The sequence below is a fragment of the Scyliorhinus torazame genome, chromosome 2 (assembly GCF_047496885.1).
Source record: "Scyliorhinus torazame isolate Kashiwa2021f chromosome 2, sScyTor2.1, whole genome shotgun sequence".
NCBI lineage: Eukaryota > Metazoa > Chordata > Chondrichthyes > Carcharhiniformes > Scyliorhinidae > Scyliorhinus > Scyliorhinus torazame.
Window position 1 is genome coordinate 88,651,111 of NC_092708.1, and position 9,735 is coordinate 88,660,845.

The following is a 9,735-nucleotide window of genomic DNA, read 5'->3' on the forward strand; positions in this document are numbered from 1 at the left end:
CGCGGGGGGGCCCGCCAACCGGCACGGCGTGATTCCCGCCCCCGCCGAATCTCCGGTGCCGGAGACTTCGGCAACCGGCGGGGGCGGGATTCACGCCAGCCCCCGGCGATTCTCCAACCCGGCGGGGGGGTCGGAGAATCTCGCCCCAGGTTCCTACCATCAAGCCAATTTCATATTCAATTTGTCAGCTCTCCCTGGATTCCATGTGATCTAACCTTCTAGAGCAGCCAGCCATGTGGAACTTTTTCAAAGGCCCTACTGAAGTCCATATAGAATACGTCTACCGCCCTGCCCTCACCAACATTCCTGGTCACTTCATCAAAGAGCTCTGACACATTTGTAAGGCATGATCTCCATGCATAAAGCCGTGCTGACTACTCCTAATCAAACACTGTTTTTCCAAATGCCTGTATATCTTATCCCTCAGAATCCTCTCCAGTAATTTACCCACCACCGGTCTATAATTCCCATATTTTTCTTTGCAGCACTTCTTAAATAAGGGCACAACATTTGCTCCCCTCCAGTCTTCTGGTATTTCACCCGTGGCTAACGATGATGCAAATAGCTCAGCCTGGGCTCCCGCAATTTCTTCTCTAGCCACACGCAGTGTTCTTGGATATACCTCGTCAGGGCCAGGTGATTTATCCACCTTTATACATTTTAATACATCCATCACATCCTCCACTGTAATGCGAACTGTCCCCGATATATCACCACTAACCTTTCCTGGTTCCCAAGTCTTCATGTCTTTATACACAGTAAACACAGAGGAGAAATATTCATTGAAAGCTTCGGCCACTTTGGTCCATGAGGGGTCCTGTTCTCTCTCTATCTATTCTTTTTCCTTTAATTTACTGAAAGAATCCCTTTGGATTCACCTTAATCCTCTCAGCCAAAGCTACCTAATGCCCCCTTTTTGCCCTCCTAATTTCCTTCTTGAGTATACTCCTGTATTCCCTGAACACCGCTAGGGAATCCCTTGATTCCAGCTGCTTATACATGAGCCAAGCCTCCTTCTTTTCCCTGGCTAAAACCTCAATATGTTTTGTCATCCAGGGTTCCCCACTCCTGCCAGCCTTGTCCTTCACCCTAACAGGGTGAACTCAAGCTATTTCAATTTTAAAGGCCTCCCACTTGCCAGAGGTCCCTTTGCCCTTAAACAAGCTACTCTAATCAACCCTTGCAAGCTCATGTTTAATTCCATCAAAATGTGCCTTGCCCCAATTTAGAACTTGCACCTGTGGGCCAGTTTTGTGCCTTTCCATAACTATTTTAAAATTAATAGAACTCTGGTCACTGGCCCCAAAGTGGTCACCACCGTCATCTCAGTCATTTGCCCTGCCTTATTTCCCAAGGGTAGGCCACATTTTGCCCTTTCCCGAGGAGGATTCTCTCCATACTGCCTGAGGAAACGTTCCTGAACATACTAAACAAATTCCACCCATCTAAGCCCTTAACACTATGGTAGTTCCAGTCTATGTTAGGAAAAATTAAATCCCCTACTATGACAACCCTATTACTCCTGCAAGTCTCCCCAGTCTCCCTGCATATTTGATCTTCTAATTCCCGTTGACTATTTGGGGGCCTATAGTACAATCCCAATAAGGTCACTAGCCCCTTCTTATCTCTTAGTTCCAACCACAAAGCGTCACTGGATGATCCTTCGGTTATTTCATCTGTGACTACTGCCGTGATGCTCCCCTTAATCAAAAATGTAACTCCCCCTCCTCTCTTTCCTCCATCTCTGTACCGCCTAAAGCAAGTGTACCCTGGAACATTAAGCTGCCAGTCCTGTCTCTCCCTCAGCCATGTTTCAGTTATGGCTATAATATCCCAGTCCCATGTACCTATTCATGCCCTGAGTTCATCAGCCTTACCTGTCAGCCCTCTTGCATTGAAATAGATGCAATTTAATCCAACAGGTTTTCCCCGCTCCCTGCCATGCTCCAGCCTACCATGTCTATTCAGCTTGCAGTTGCTGAGTACTGCATCTCCATTCAGCCCCTCATTTGCTCCGCTGCTGCTGAGGATCCTCCCCCCCACCCCCCCTGCCAAACTAGTTTAAACCCTCCCTTGTAGCACGAGCAAATTTTCCCCCCAGGATATTGGTCCCCCTCCAGTTCAGATGCAACCTGTCCCTCTTAAACAGGGCAGCACAGTAACACAGTGCTTTGCACAGTTGCTTCACAGCTTCAGGGTCCCAAGTTCGATTCCCGGCTTGGGTCACTGTCTGTGTAGAGTCTGCATGTTCTCTCCATGTCTGCGTGGGTCACTGTCTGTGTAGAATCTGCACTTTCTCTCAGTGTCTGTGTGGGTTCCTTCCGGGTGCTCTGGTTTCCTCCCACAGTCCAAAGATATGCAGGTTAGGTGGATTGGCCATGCTAAATTGTCCTTAGTGTCCAAAAGGTTAGGTGGGGTTACTGGGTTACGGGGATAGGGTGCACTTACCAAGGGCCGGGGCAGACCCGATGGGCCGAATGGCCTCCTACTGCACTGTAAATTCAATGAGGTCACCTCCGACCAAGAAAAGATTCCAAATAATCTAAGATCTGAATCCCTGCCCCCTGCACCAATTCTTTAGCCCGCATTCATCTGCCATATTCTCCTGTTCTTACCCTCAGGAGCATTGGAAGTAATCCAGATAGTACCACTCCCGAGGTCCTGCTTCTTAACCTTTTTCCTAGCTCTCTATAATCCCTCCTCAGGACCTCATCCCTATTTCTATTTACATCAATTGTGCCAACGTGCACAATGACTTCTGGCTGCCCACCCTCCCCCTTGAGAATGTTCAGCAGCCACTCCGAGATATCCTTGACCCTGGCACCCAGGAGACAACACACCATCTTGGACTCCCGTTTGCGGCCACAGAATCTCCTGTCTGTCTCCCAAACGATCGCGTTTCCTATCACTATGGCCCTGTTTACCTTTACCCTTTCCCGCACATCCTGAGATGTGACAACCCAAAGCCTGAAAGTGCATGTGCAGAGAGAAATGCTCTTTTAAGTCTAGCAGCACACAATTGAACAATCTGTACTCTAATATCTTAGAGGGTGACATCTAATGTTGCAGCATCAGGACAAGTGCTGTTATGACTTTACATGGGGGAATCTCTTCAGCAGTAGCTACAGATTCTTCAATTAGGTCCTCATTTGTAAAGTCTTCTGACTGTGATAATAATCTTTATAATCTTTATTAATATCACAAGTAGGCTTACATTAACACTGCAATGAAGTTACTGTGAAAATCCCCTAGTCGCCACATTCGGTGCCTGTTCAGGTACATAGAGGGAGAATTTTGAATGTCCAAATCACCTAACAGCAATTCCAAATCACCTAACAGCAATTCTTTCGGAACTTGTGGGAGGAAACAGGAGCACCCGGAGAAAACCCACACAGAAACAGGGAGAATGTGCAGACTCCGCGCAGACAGTGACCCAAGCGGGAATCAAACCTGGGACCCTGGCGCTGTGAAGCAACAGTGCTAACCACTGTGCTACTGTGCCGCCCATTGAGCCAGCAACTCACCAACACTTTTGTTGCACTATCTAAGTTGCATTCTTTGCCTATTTTGAAAAAAAATTCTTGTCACCTCTGCGAGTTGTTTGTAAAGCCTTGGAAATCATACACAAACTCAGGACACAATTTTCGCCAAACAGCAAGCAAATTTGATTGTGTGATTTAATTCCATGCTTCACCTATCCATGGTAAATGTTGAAGCCCTTCCAGAATTCCTTGAGGGTTGGTCCAACTTATTTCTCAGTTGCCCTGACAGCCTGGGAAAATGTGTGCCTGAGGTAGTAGACTTTAAAGGACACAATTACCCCCTGGCCCATGGGTTGCAACAGTGACGATGGGGCACAGAAAGACTACTTTGAGGTCCGGATGCATGTAATCAAGGATGGTTACATAACAACGAGCATTGTCGAGGAGTGACAGTACTTTAAATGCAAGATTGTTTCTGCTGCAATAAGCCCTGATACTTTACACAAAATTATGGTTAAACCAATCTTCAAAGATGTTCCTAATGGATGGACAGCAGAGAAAGAAACATGACACAAAATTGATGATCTCACATTTGACTTCATTGAAATCAATTTGCAACAGGTTTGCTCATTCTCTTCACCTCTGCTGCTTTCATCTACATGACTTGCAATGTTGTCTATCTTTGTATCATTGACAAATCTGGATACGTGGCTCTCCATTCTATCAACTATGTTGTGTTATGTGCCTGCATACATTGTAATATAAAAGTGCTCAGCAGAGCAAGGGTTAATGTGGGACTGCAGAATAGCACCACCCATGGTATGATGCACAGAGTCATATGGTAAGACACTCTGACGGAACCATCTATAAACAGAACTTTGAAAGTAAGCAACCTACGTGCATGTGCACGATGGTGCAGCACGGTAGCACAGTGGTTAGCACAGTTGCTTCATAGCTCCAGGGTCCCAGGTTCGATTCCCGGCTTGGGTCACTGGCTGTGCAGAGTCTGCACGTTCTCCCTGCATCTGTGTGGGTTTCCTCCAGGTGCTCCGGTTTCCTCCTACAGTCCAAAGGTGTGCAGGTTAGGTGGATTGGCCATGCTAAATTGTCCTTAGTGTCCAAAAGGTTAGGTGGGGTTACTGGGTTACGGGGATAGGGTGGAGGGTGCTCTTACCAAGGGCCGGGGCAGACCCGATGGGCCGAATGGCCTCCTTCTGCACTGTAAATTCACTGAGGTCACCTCCGACCAAGAAAAGATCCCAAATAATCTAAGATCTCTCTCTCTTTGCCCTTAGTGTCCAAAAAAGGTTAGTTGGGGTTACGAGGATAGGGTGGAGGTGTAGGCTTGGTAGGGTGCTCTTTCTGAGGGCTGGTGCAGACTCGATGGGCTGAATGGCCTCCTTCTGCACTGTTAGTTCTATGATAAATTCTGTGACCATATCTATAATCTGCAAATAGTTAAAGACTACCAATAAAGGGTTCTTATTTTAATAGACAAATCTCAAGATCTCCTCACTGAGATACCTCTGCAGTAGTGATGAATATTATGTGATGAATGTAAGAAATTGTTTTATGTATTGTATTATATGTATCTGGTGCAGTAATATTTTTTTAAATAATCCTGGTGTTAAAGAAAGATGGACACTCTGGCTGCAGAAGGTGCAATCAAGATGTCATAAAAGTGAGATCATCCTTCTTTCCAACCTTGTTTCTGTTTACAAGGAGATACTTAATGAATTTTTGTTATGATTTCTGGGGATTCCCTGGGTTGTAGATAATTAGTGGGCTAAGCACAGTGGGCTAAGACAACTGGCTTGCAATGCAGAAGACCAGCAGCACGGGTTCAATTCCTGTTCCAGCCTCCCCGAACAGGCGCCGGAATGTGACCAGGGGCTTTTCACAGTAACCTCTTTGAAGCCTACTTGTGACAATAATAGGTCATTATTATTATTATAATAGAGGCAATAGGCTGGATTCTCTTTTCCTGAGTCTAAGTGCTGACACCAATGGAGGATCTGTGGAGTTCCAAGTCAGAAAAATCAGCACCACACCTGCACAGATTCCACTGCCGGTGAAGGGCTAGCACCAGCGCTGTGTGGAACACCAGCAGAACACAAGGAAAATGGTGCGGGAATCGCCAGGTCCATGATGGACATTCACAGGGCTGACAAGCTGCAGCCACATTGAAACTATACACCCTCCAACAGACACACTGATCAGGGCCAAAAGGATGGGACAGGTTGTGCTGGAGCGCCCATACAGCTGATGGCTTGGCCAGGGCCAGAGGTCATCTGGGGGAGTGCCATGCAGGGGTCACCTAAACAACCCAGGGCACCAGTTTTAAAGCGGGCTATCAGCGGCATGCGCAGCTGTATGGCTGCCCTGCCGGCTGCAGTAATGGTGTTGCGTACCCGTCCACCCCAACCCCAAAACCCATCTCCTGGCCACCCCTCACCACTCCCCCAGCCCTGACAGAAGCCCCCCAGCCAGCGGCACGATTGTTGATGAAGTATGGTGCTGCTGGCCACTGTCTGTACGCCCTCTCTCTCAGCAGCCACCACGCCAGGTTCACGATTGTTGAGAGCACATGTGGACCGCGTCATCGGGAACTTGGCCCATCGGAGCGTGGGCCCACTAATGAGATGCGAACGGCGGTTTCAATTATGCATGCCGTGCATCGCAATGGTGCTGTTTTCGTGGAGGTGGAGCGTCGCGATTCGGCGTCAAACCGCCACCTGCCGCAATTTCAGCGACGGGAGCTATTCTCTACCCAATCGCATGCCTCGATTTCGGCGTCGGCCAACGGAGAATCCCGTCCATTGTGTTTAAACATAACCACATAGTTCATGGGATTTGAGTGGAATGGAGTGGAATGGGGATGATGTAATTAATGTTTGGAGCCAGGTATTGGGAAGTCAGTACAGAGTTAGTCCTTTTGGTGAGCTGTAAAGCAGTTTATGCAGGAGGCTGACAGAGATTCAGCAAAAATCTGACAGGATCTCTCTCTCTCTCTCCAAATAGTCTCCCACAAGATCTCTATCCAAAGATTGGCCAGTAATCCTGTGTTTTCTAACTCTACTTAAAAGTGTTCTCCTGGAGCGAAGTATCCTTTCCTCACCATTTCACCATTTTACAAATTTAAAAAAAGTATTGGAGTTTCTGTCCGGTATCCCAGCAAATGTTCGGGTCTGGACGGAACATAATATTTATAACATGGTATGCAGTGATGGCATCAGCGGTGATGATCAATAGAGGTAGTACCATGGTGATCAGCGGTGGTGATCAGCAGTGATAAGGAAGGTAGCAGTTCAAAACATGAACCCAGAGCAGTATCCCAAGGTATGAAAAATTAAAGCCAGTCTAGAGAGACGTGCAGCTCAGGAGGAAAAATGCAAGACCACTAAGTAATGCAGAGTCAAGTAGTCTGAGCAATTATAAGACGGTGAGCCAAAGTGCAAAAATAAGTTGTACTTACATTTTAAAGTAGGCGGTGGTCCCAAGGCTCAGCATACAGAAGGCAGCTTGAAGGTGGTTGTAGTTTTAAAAGGTTGGCAGTTAAATACGGAAACCTGCAGAACATTGTTAAAAATAGGAAAAGGTTCCTGTAGAGTTACAACACATTCTGAATACAACTCTGACAAGCATTTTCAAAATGCTGAGATCCTAGTTTTGAAAAGCACTCTAACCTGAAAGGAAATTGCTTCAAATACCCTCATTTTAAAATAAGGAAAGAACATTTTGTCCAACAAGAACATGACGGACACCATGGCAAAAGAAAATGTGAGTCCACTCTAGGAATGAACGGACTGTACATTCCCCTAGAAAGAATGAGTCAAACCCATGGTGACTGAAAAAAGCAGACAGGTTGTTCACAAAGAGAAACACAACTCAAAGGAGAGCAAAAAGCAAATCAAATGGATAAAGCCAAGTACCAGGGAAACAGAATACTACTACCATTCCTCCAAATATGGCAGACCAGGATGTGGAAGAACTGTCAAGCCTCAAGACCATCTGAATTCATAAAGTCAGAGACTTGAGATGGGTGAGCAGACATAGCAATTAAAAATGTTATTTTAATACTCCGGAGAAGGGAGGACATTTTTTTTTTTTACAGAAGGGGATGTTGTGTTATGTACCCGCAGGCATTTCAAAGGAGCTTGAAATAGCAAGGGTTAATGTGGGACTGCAGAATAGCACCCCCATGATATGATGCACAGAGTCACATGGTAAAAGACTCTGAGAGAATAGTGCAGATATATAACTCTATAAGTAAGGAGCCTATCTGCATGAAGATAGCACCATGCATGGCCATACCGTAGCTATGTAAATTGTGAAAGATTACCAATAAAGGGTTCATGCTTAAACTTGTAAGTCTCAAGATCTCCTCATTTAGACATCTAAAGAACCCACATACAAACAGCACGCAATATTATGACAAGCTCTGCTGCTGTTAAACACAGTCAATAGTTCAGGCCGCAATACAGGTCCCAAGAGACTCTGGGCGGGATTCTCCATTTCCCGACACCGAAATCGTAATCGGTGATCAGGCAGAGAATCGATTCCGATGCCGGAATTGGGGCCGGCGCTGGTTTGACACCGGTTTGCGATTCTCCGCCCCTCCAAACCGGCGTCATCGTGACGTGCGCAGTCGCCATGTCATTGTCGCTTCATCGACCGGCTAACCCGCGGAGCTCCACCCCCAATGGGCCGAGTTCCCGCCAGCACAGGACACGTGTGGTCTGAGCCGGCATACTGGCTGCGGACTGTGTCGGCACCGCCACACTCGACCGGGTTCTGTGCCGCTGGCTGGGAGAGTGTCTGCCAGGGCTGGGGAACTGGCGGGGTGCGGCCTGGCGGTGGCCAGATGGTGGGTTGTGGGGTCACGGTCGGCAGGTTAGGTTAAGCGCACGTCAGCGGCCGCTCACGGCATTCCCACGCATGTGCAGTGGAGGGAGTCTCTTCCGCCTCCGCCATGGTGGAGACCGTGGCGAAGGCGGAAGGAAAAGAGTGCCCCCACGGCACAGGCCCGCCCGCGGATCGGTGGGCCCCGATCGCGGACCAGGCCACCGTGGGGGCACCCCCCGGGGCCAGATCGCCCCGCGCCCTCCCCCCAGGACCCCGGAGCCCGCCCGCGCCGCATTGTCCCGCCGGTAAGGTAGGTGGGTTAATCTACGCCGGCGGGACAGGCATTTTAGCAGCGGAACTTCAGCCTATCCCCGCCCCTGCCGAATATCCGGTGCCGGAGAATTCGGCAACCGGCGGGGGCGGGATTCACACCGGCAACCGGCGGGGGCGGGATTCACACCAGCCCCCGGCGATTCTCCGACCCGGCGGACGGTCGGAGAATCTTGCCCCATATCCTTTGAGGATGTATATGTTCGGACCATGCCCCACACTGGGTGGAACTGGAGCTGGGAGAGGAGAGGGACCAACGCCCGTTGTGGCGGCTGGATGTGGGACTGCTGGCGGACGAGCTGGTGTGTGGGAAGGTGAGGGGGTGTATCGAAAGGTACTTGGAGGCCAACGACAACGGGGAGGTGCGGGTGGGAGTGGTATGGGAGGCGTTGAAGGCGGTGATCAGGGGAGAGCTCATTTCCATTAGGGCTCATAGGGAGAAGACAGAGGGTATGGAAAGGGAGAGGTTAGTGGAGGAGATTTTGAGAGTGGACAGGAGATACGCAGAGGCCCCGGAGGAAAGATTACTTGGGGAAAGACGACGGTTCCAGACGGAGTTTGACCTGTTGACCACAGGGAAGGCGGAGGCACAGTGGAGGAAAGCGCAGGGGGCGACCTACGAGTGTGGGGAAAAGGCTAGTCGGATGCTGGCACACCAGCTCCGTAAGAGGATGGCAGCGAGGGAAATAGGGGGAGTCAAAGATGGAAGGGGAGCCACGGTTCGGAGTGCGACAAAAATAAACGAGGTATTCAAGGCCTTTTATGAAGAGCTGTACAGATCCCAGCCCCCACCGGGGGAAGAGGGGATGAGACGATTCCTAGATCAGCTGAGATTCCCGAGGGTGGAGGAGCAAGAGGTGGCTGGTTTGGGGGCACCAATTGGGTTGGAGGAGCTGAGCAAGGGTTTGGGGAGCTGCAGGCGGGGAAGGCCCCGGGACCGGTCGGATTCCCGGTGGAGTTCTACAGGAAGTACGTAGACCTGTTGGCCCCGCTACTGGTGAGGACCTTTAATGAGGCAAGAGAGGAGGGGACCCTGCCCCCGACAATGTCGGAAGCGACAATTTCTTTGATCCTAAAG

The 9,735-nt window shown here is 49.2% G+C and overlaps 1 protein-coding gene across 1 annotated transcript in view; it reads right to left on the bottom strand.

Annotated features, from left to right (window-relative positions):
- The window catches only part of LOC140389546 (xin actin-binding repeat-containing protein 2-like), a 298,487-nt gene extending 291,377 nt beyond the window's left edge, over positions 1–7,110 (bottom strand). Inside the window, exon 1 of the mRNA XM_072473763.1 lies at positions 6,958–7,110. The gene's annotated coding sequence lies outside the window, so the exon portion shown is untranslated. The remainder of the gene's footprint in view (positions 1–6,957) is intronic.
- Between the last annotated feature and the right edge of the window lie 2,625 nt (positions 7,111–9,735).